Below are 7985 nucleotides of genomic sequence, written 5' to 3'. Positions count from 1 at the left end.
AGGAGGGCATTTCCTTGAGTTTTGTGAGCTGTTCTAGCAAATAATCAAATCCAATGAGGAGAAGGCCATGGGAACTTCCAATCTGTAGTCAAGTCAGACAGAAGTTGTGGGTAACCTGGGGACCTACCACTTGTGAATGGAAAATAAAATGGGGCCAGTCTCATGGGCCTGAGCCCTAACTCTATGGGATCTGACACTATCTATGTGGAATTGAGTTAAATTGTAAAACAACCAGCTGGTGTCATAGAATTGCTTGGTGTGACCACACATAGTCAGAGGTGTTGTGAGTATAATAGTAGTGTGTGAGAGTAAAGGAGAACCACAGGAGGAAGACTCAGTTTTGCCTGAACAAAGCCCCATAAAAAGATAAATGGAATACACAGAGATTTTAGAAAACTCAAAGTAACAGTAAGGAAAACTCCATATTCTATTATAATTTTAAGGCAATGAAAAGTAAAGTTTAGTCATACCCAATGTAGTAACATATCCTCCCACAGCTGAGGAAACATCCCCTTTGACTTCTTCACAACCCACTGGCTGTAGCCTACATGGTCTAGAATGTTTAGTTATGATAGCAATTAATATACCAAAATCCAAATCAGCTTTTAATAATCTGTTAGAACTATCTAATTATCATCTTTTGGGTGATCTGGAACAGTTATAGAGTAGTAATTAGAACACAGCTGGTATGCAAGCTATTTAGATTTTTTTTTTGGTCTACAATACTTATATTAAAAATATGACCTTTGAGAAAATTGTGAGACTCCTTCAGGTGCTTCAGTTCCTTATATCAGATAAGAAAAATTATATTCTTTTCTTTCCCGTTTAGTCTTGTTTAGCAAACATTCCTACATCTCTGATTTTTTTGTTCTCTCTCCCTATATCAGTTAGCTTTTGCTGTGTAACAAACCACCCCACAACTTAGTGGCTTCAAAAAGCAATAATTTCTTTAGCCCACAAGTCTGTGGATAAACATTTTGGATTGAGCTCAGCTCATGCAGTTCTGCTGGTCTTGACTGGGCTCCTTTGTGGATCTGTGGTCAACTTCTAGGTACACTAGGAGCTAGTTATTTTTTGAGGCTCAGCTGGGATGGCTCATCTCTTGCTGGGACCACATCACTTGGCCTCATTATCCAGTAAGATATCCAGACCTTTCCACGTGGTGGTGGAAGAGTCCCCATGAGCTGCCCGAGAGCAGACCCTAATGCACAAGTGCTTTTCAAGTTTCTCCTTAAGTTAGATTTGTTAATGTTACAATAGCCAAAGCAAGTCACATGGCCAAGCCCAGACTCAAGGAGTGGAGAAATAGACTCCATCTCCCAATGAGAGAATCCGCAAAGTCATTTTGCAAGAATGTGGATACAGGAAGGGAAAGAATTTGTGGCTATTTTCACAATCTATCCATTCCTTAAAAGACTAACATGACATTGATGTGAGTACTATTTACCATAATGAAACACCATGTTCTCATGAACGTTTTCATTGTGAAATGAAATGTGTTACGTTATCAGAATCTGGTTGAATGTAAATATTGAAATGTTTTCTAATGAACTCCTTTGAAATACAAATAACAATGTAATATTTTACTGATGTGCCTTGTTAAAACAAATAAACAACACAACAACCTCAAAATGACATACAAATATTAACATTATAAAAGGTTTCTTTATTTAAAAAGTTATTCTTGGATCATGTTATCCTATTAGATTAAAACAACATTCAGTTTATTTATTCATTTATACGTTACTGTAAATATTTATGTGGTATGGTGGGAAAAGCAGGAGGTAGAAGACTTGGGAGCTAATCTCAATTTTGCCTCTAATCCTTTGCAATCTTAGGCAAATCACTTAATCTCTCAAAGGCTCAGTTTCTTCACTTATACAATAGATGGTCTGGAAAACGAAATCCCTGCTTCATTTCAGCAATAAAATTATGGATTCTCTTTTCAGGAACACGCTTATAGTAAAAACAAAAATCAAACCCAAGTATATGTCAGAATAGAAATATCAGTCTTTAGCTAGAGTCTCAATCATTGGAAATTTTTGAAAAAATTACCTTAATGTAGTTGCCTGGTTATAGGTAGTAGTCAGGCTATTTTTCTTTTACTACATACCCTATGTAGTTATATTTCAATTCTATATTAAAAATATAATAAAATGAAATAATGGATCTGAAACCTTTTAATAAAACAATTTTAAAAAGCCTTTAAAAATTACTGAACAGAGGTGCCTGGGTGGCTCAGCTGGTTCAGCAGCTGACTCTTGATTTTGGCTCAGGTCATGATCTCAGGATTATGAGATGGAGCCCCCGCATTGGGCTCTGTGCTGGGCGTGGAGCCTGCTTAAGATTCTCCCTCTCTCTCGCCCTCCGCTATACTCTCTCTCTCTCTCTTTCTCTAAAATAAAAGTGCTAAACAATTACACTTATGATTAGCTCAACATTAGAAAACTGGAGGAAGACATGAGCATCATTAACACCTGGTACATTTAGCAATTCTTATTTCATATTTCATTTGTTTTCATCATTTTTATAACTTGATTGTACTGTAATTCTCTGAAAAGATAGAACTCAGAGAAAATTCTATACATTTTTCAGTTGATAGCTCAGTAGTCAACAGTTACTTAACAAACAGATGGATTTGTACCAGGTTTGGCGGTAGCTTTTTCACTTGGAGGTAGAGCTCTAATGTGCCTTACTTGCTTTATTGAAGTCTTGCTTTTTAAAATTATTTATTTATTTATTTATTTTTAAAGATTTAGTTATTTTGGAGAGAAAGAGAGCATGAGAGCAGGGGAAGGGGCAGAGAGGGAGAGGGAGAATCTCAAGCAGATTCTACACTGAGCGTGGAGCCTGAGATGGGGCTTGATCTCACAACCCTGAGATCCTGACCTGAGCCAAAATCAAAAGTCACATGTCCAACTGATTGAGCCACCCGGGCGCCCCAAATAGTCTTGCTTTTTTTATTTAAAAAATTGTTCTTAGGGGTATTTTGACACAATGATATTTAATTGAAGTTAGGTGGAATCTGGGAATGAATCATACTTAAGCTATCCTAGTATTTTCTGTGCTATGAGTGGCAATGAAAATTATCAAAATAACGAATTTCACATGTGCATATTGATGAGAGGCCAAACAGCACAGGGGGATGGTGACAGGAATTTGAACAGGGCTTGTGTAATCATTCAAAGTAGAAGTGCACTCACAAGACAGACAACAGGTGGACTGCAGCGCTTGTAAGTCATCTTCTTGCAACTTACACAATCTTCAGTTTAAGACTTTTCAAATATATACATCAGTGGAAACACTCTTTTGAGGAAAAAAAGCACTTGTGACATTAACTGCACATGTCTTTTTGAGATGAGTCTTTCTTCTGCCTAAACTTCTTGACCTTTCAGCTGTGTTCGGTGCTATTTGGCCACTTCCTCCTTCTGGAAGCTCTTTCCTCCTTTAACTTCGGAGACTGGCTGCTTCTTACTTCTGCTTTCATGTCACTGAGCACTCCTTACCTTGCTTGTTCCTCCTGCCTGTTAAATAATTATTGTCCTTTGGATTCCATCCTCAGCCTCCCCTTCATGACCTGCCCACTTTCACTTACTTCTATGGCAGAAGTCACTACCACATCTATATTGTTAACTCCTAATTTCCTTCTCTAATCCTGAGCTCTGTCCCAAAAGTTAGATTCATGGATGTTCTTTGGGCACCTTGAACTCAACAAGTCTACAATGGAACCCATTATTTTTCCCCAATAACCTTTTGTTTTTCCTGTGTGTGTGTTGCTCAGTTAACAAGAAGACCCCATGCGAGTCTTTTTTTTTTTAATTGGTTAATTTTTTAAAAAGTAATCTCTATACCCAACATGGGGCTGGAACTCATGACCCCGAGGTTAAGAGTTGCATGTTCTTGAGCCAGCCAGGCACCCCCAGTGTGAGTCTTTATATGTCAAGTGTAAATCTGTTTTCTAGCCCCCAGTGGCTCCCCCTGCAGTTCTTTCTTTCTTTGCCATAACATCCCAAAGAAGTGATAATACTCTATCACTTGGGTGTTTTGCTGTGGACAGGACTCAATATCCTCTGGCTGCCTCCCCCAAATAAGCAAAAGGTTGCTTTTTTGAAAGCATTTTATTAGGAGACAGAAAGTATATTCTAAAAATAACATAATGGAAAGTGAAATAATTCATTAAACAAATATTTTTTGAGTTCCTACTCTGTGCTGGGTGCTGGGAATACTATGGTGTGCACAGATGGACGCTGGCTTTTTATTGACCCCTGGGTCTGGGAATAAGGGATGGGTGGAGGGGGCCGAATAGAGCGTAAGCAAACAGTCACACAAATACATGGGAAATCCCGACTGTGGCCAGTGCAACGAAGAAGTGGCTCCTAATGCGGTCATAATAGTGTGATTGAATCCAGGCAGGGAGCCTGTGAAAGGCTTCCCGGGAGGAAGCTTATCTGGAGCAATATCTAAAAGATAATGTGGTAGATTGATTATAACATTGTCCTAATTATTTCTATCCCTTTAAGGTGACTTGGCAACTCCTCCGCTCAGGAGAATCTATTCATGACTCTTTTCATCTGGGCTGACTTTGTGACTTACCTTGGCCAATAGAATGTGGAAGAAATAATGAGGGGTGACTTCTGAACTTAGGCCTTAAGAGGCTTTGTGCATGACCATTCACACTCTGAAAACCCCGACAGTGCTGTACAAATAAGCTGGGCGAAGCTGCTGCATGATAAAAGACACATGGCCCAGTCCTCCCTGACCCCATAACTAACAACCAGCTCACTGCCAGACCTGTGAGTGAGGCCATCCAAGACCAGCCAGGCCCCAGCTGACCTGTTAAGCAAGCACAGAGCCATGAACAAGCCAGCTGAGATCAGCCAAGCCTGGCCCAGAGCAGCTGAACCATCCTGCTGACTCAGCTCTCTGAGCCATAATTGGTGTTTGTTGTTTTAAAAGACTTGAGTTTTGACATATTTATTAGCTGTCACAGCTCACTAATACAGATGAGTAGGGATTAAGTAGGCAAAGAATTTTACAGATAGAGAGGACAGCGTGTGCAAACCCTCTGTGAGGACAGAGCATGGCAGTTTCCCAGGACAGCAAGGAGTCCCCTGTGGGTGGATCGTAACCAGCTGGGGGGGGTACCTTGTGAGCTGGGTCTGAGTGGGGAGGGGCAGAGCCATGCAGAAACTGGGAGACCGTGTTAAAGACTTGAGTCTTGCTTCTAAGAGCAATGGGATTGCATACATAGGTTTTAAGCAGGAAGGATGCACAACTAGAATTGGGTTTTAGAATTTGGGTGAAGCTTGAAGAACAGTTTTGGAGTGGGGGGACAGAATAGAAACAGGGGAGTGTTGCAGTAGTCAGGAAAGAGACCAAATAGTGTAGAACAGGATGGTGATGGTGACAGGGCCACAACTTTGCCCAGCTCCGTCTGGGAGACTCCACTATTTACTCTGTGGTTTACAAGAATGAATGTCCAGGATTTGTGCAGAGCATCCCTTGGAACCTGGGAGATAATTGGATGGATTCAAGAGATAGGAGGAAGATGACAGGTGTCAGTGACTGATAGGCTATAACAAACATGGGGTTTCTAAGGGTGACTGCTAGGTTCTTGGTGGATGATACCAATCACTGAGCTAGAGAACAATGAAAGATCAAATTTGGAGAGAATGATCATAAGTTTGGATTTAGACATGTTGATTTGAAATGCCTTTGAGGTTCCTGAGAAGATATCCAAGTAGGCAGTTGGGTACATGGGGCTGGAACTCAAATAAGAGGTCTGGTTGGAAACATAGTTTTGAGTCATTTGTGTATATGGCATCCAAAGGCTTGAAAGACCTATCTTCAAGAGACAATCTCACCAGGGTTTAGGTTACTGTTTCAAAATTCCTAATGCTTTCAGAAATGGTCACTGAGCTCGTGGGACTTCTGTCTCCAGAAATTATTTCTGAGTGTGAGGCTCACACATCATCTCTTCTTTCTGACCAATGGTGGGCAGCTGTCTCCTTTATGTATTACTTAACCCCCAAGAAACAATTAAAATGGTTGCTGTTTTTTGAATGCCATTTGTCTAAGTGGAATTCTGATGTACACTAAAACTCTCGCTTTTGTGCTTTTCCTTACAGTAATACACTTAAAAACCCAGGAAGTATTTCTTCTTCAGTTTATATCTCCAATGCAGCGCATAACAGATTCTCACAATTGCACTTCTCTTGAATAGATCTTGTTCCCTCTCATTCCCTTTGTTGGTCTATTTCTTGTGTCTTCTCTTGCCTCTTTGCCTCTAGTTTAATTTCCACCCAGTACATTTTATTTTCCCCCGCTACAGCTGTTACTGCTTTTTCTAAAATGCCAGTATGACCATATCACTATCTTAAAGTACTCTTAGGATGAAGCGCAAATTCCTGGGGATAGCTTTCAAAAGCTTTCTGGCCTACAGCATTGGACTTTTCCAACCTCATGTCTTGCCACTGACTTCTCCATCCTTGCCCAATCTACTTCTAGGCTTATAGAACTGCTTTCCTTTTCTTTACTGTCCTGGGATCCTTTAAAAGAGGTTTTTAGGGGCGCCTGGGTGGCTCAGTCATTAAGCGTCTGCCTTCGGCTCAGGTCATGAACCCAGAGTCCTGGGATCAAGCCCCGCATCGGGCTCCCTGCTTGGCGGGAAGCCTGCATCTCCCTCTCCCACTCCCCCTGCTTGTGTTCCCTCTCTCGCTGTGTCTCTCTCTGTCAAATAAACAAATAAAATCTGAAAAAATAAATAAAATAGGTTTTTAGGAAGAAAAACTAGTAAACCAACCAGTACTTGCTTTAGTGGTGGGTCAAATCAAAGCAATAAGTAATAGCTCTGAGCCAGACAAAAGCTTTGCTAGAAAGATCATATTATTATTTTTTCAAGATTTATTTACTTATTTGAGAGAGAGACAAAGAGTGCGAGTCGGGGGGAGGGGCAGAAGGAGAGAATCTGAGATCATGACCTGAGCTGAAACCATGAGTTGGATGCTTAACCGACTGAGCCACCCAGGCGCCCCTGGAAAGACCATGTTAAATAAATAGCCAGGGTTGCTTAGGTTGATATAATGGTAGCTGAAATTGAGCTTTTGGTGGCTACATTCAAACTGAGGTTCTAGGATCACATTTGTCTCATGTTTATAAAACTGTAAGACATATTTGGTTATTGCTGTACTTGATGGTTCATTCCATTTAAATAGTGAAACTAGAATTTATTTCACATCGCTATAATTGCTCTCTTAAAGCATTTAAATTCCATGCTATAGTACTTAAGTTCTTAGTTATGACTATTAATTTATTCCTTTCTTCTCATGAAGAAGAAAAAATATTTTATACAGATAGACTTTATCTGTTTTCTTGGCCTTTTTCTTTTCCTTTGAAAGGAAGGACTTTTTTTTTTTTTTTTTACTTTGCAACTTTTCAAGATTATTCTGGCATTATTCATCTCTTCTATTCCAAATGGTTTAAAAATATTCATCATTTCTTTCAGATAATAAACACCAAAATACTGCTTAGGGTTTAGAAGACAAAGAAAAATGTCTTTGGTTTCATTTTGAAGTTCTTTAGAGAGAATTTCTGTAACGTTAGCACATAATAAAAATTTGGAAACAAAGGATAAGCCAAATCTGGAAGGCAATTATCAGCAAACCACTGGATTCACGGCATACCTGTGTGAAGAACAGCATAACACAACTCCTTGTGTCTTAATAATCTCCAGAAACGTCTCAATCACAGCCAATAAAACGTAATGGTGTGGTGTCCAATACGTTTTTGCTGAAGTATATGACATTTTATATCTATGTTCCACATATGATGATCTTAAAAACTTGGTAATTTCTTTGCAGATGGACCAATCTTTTTGTAAACAGAATTAGTAATACTGAAAGTATTTTTAAGTTTTAAAATATTCTCACAAATCCTTGTCATCATTGGATCCAAAGTCTGTGCTTGACAAAGCTCATTTGAAATTC

This window comes from Mirounga angustirostris, unplaced genomic scaffold, assembly GCF_029215605.1.
Source record: "Mirounga angustirostris isolate CCGP_5_RB_7025 unplaced genomic scaffold, mMirAng1.0.hap1 SCAF_5, whole genome shotgun sequence".
NCBI lineage: Eukaryota > Metazoa > Chordata > Mammalia > Carnivora > Phocidae > Mirounga > Mirounga angustirostris.
The sequence above is the reverse complement of the archived record's forward strand: the minus strand, read 5'-3'. Positions refer to the sequence as shown.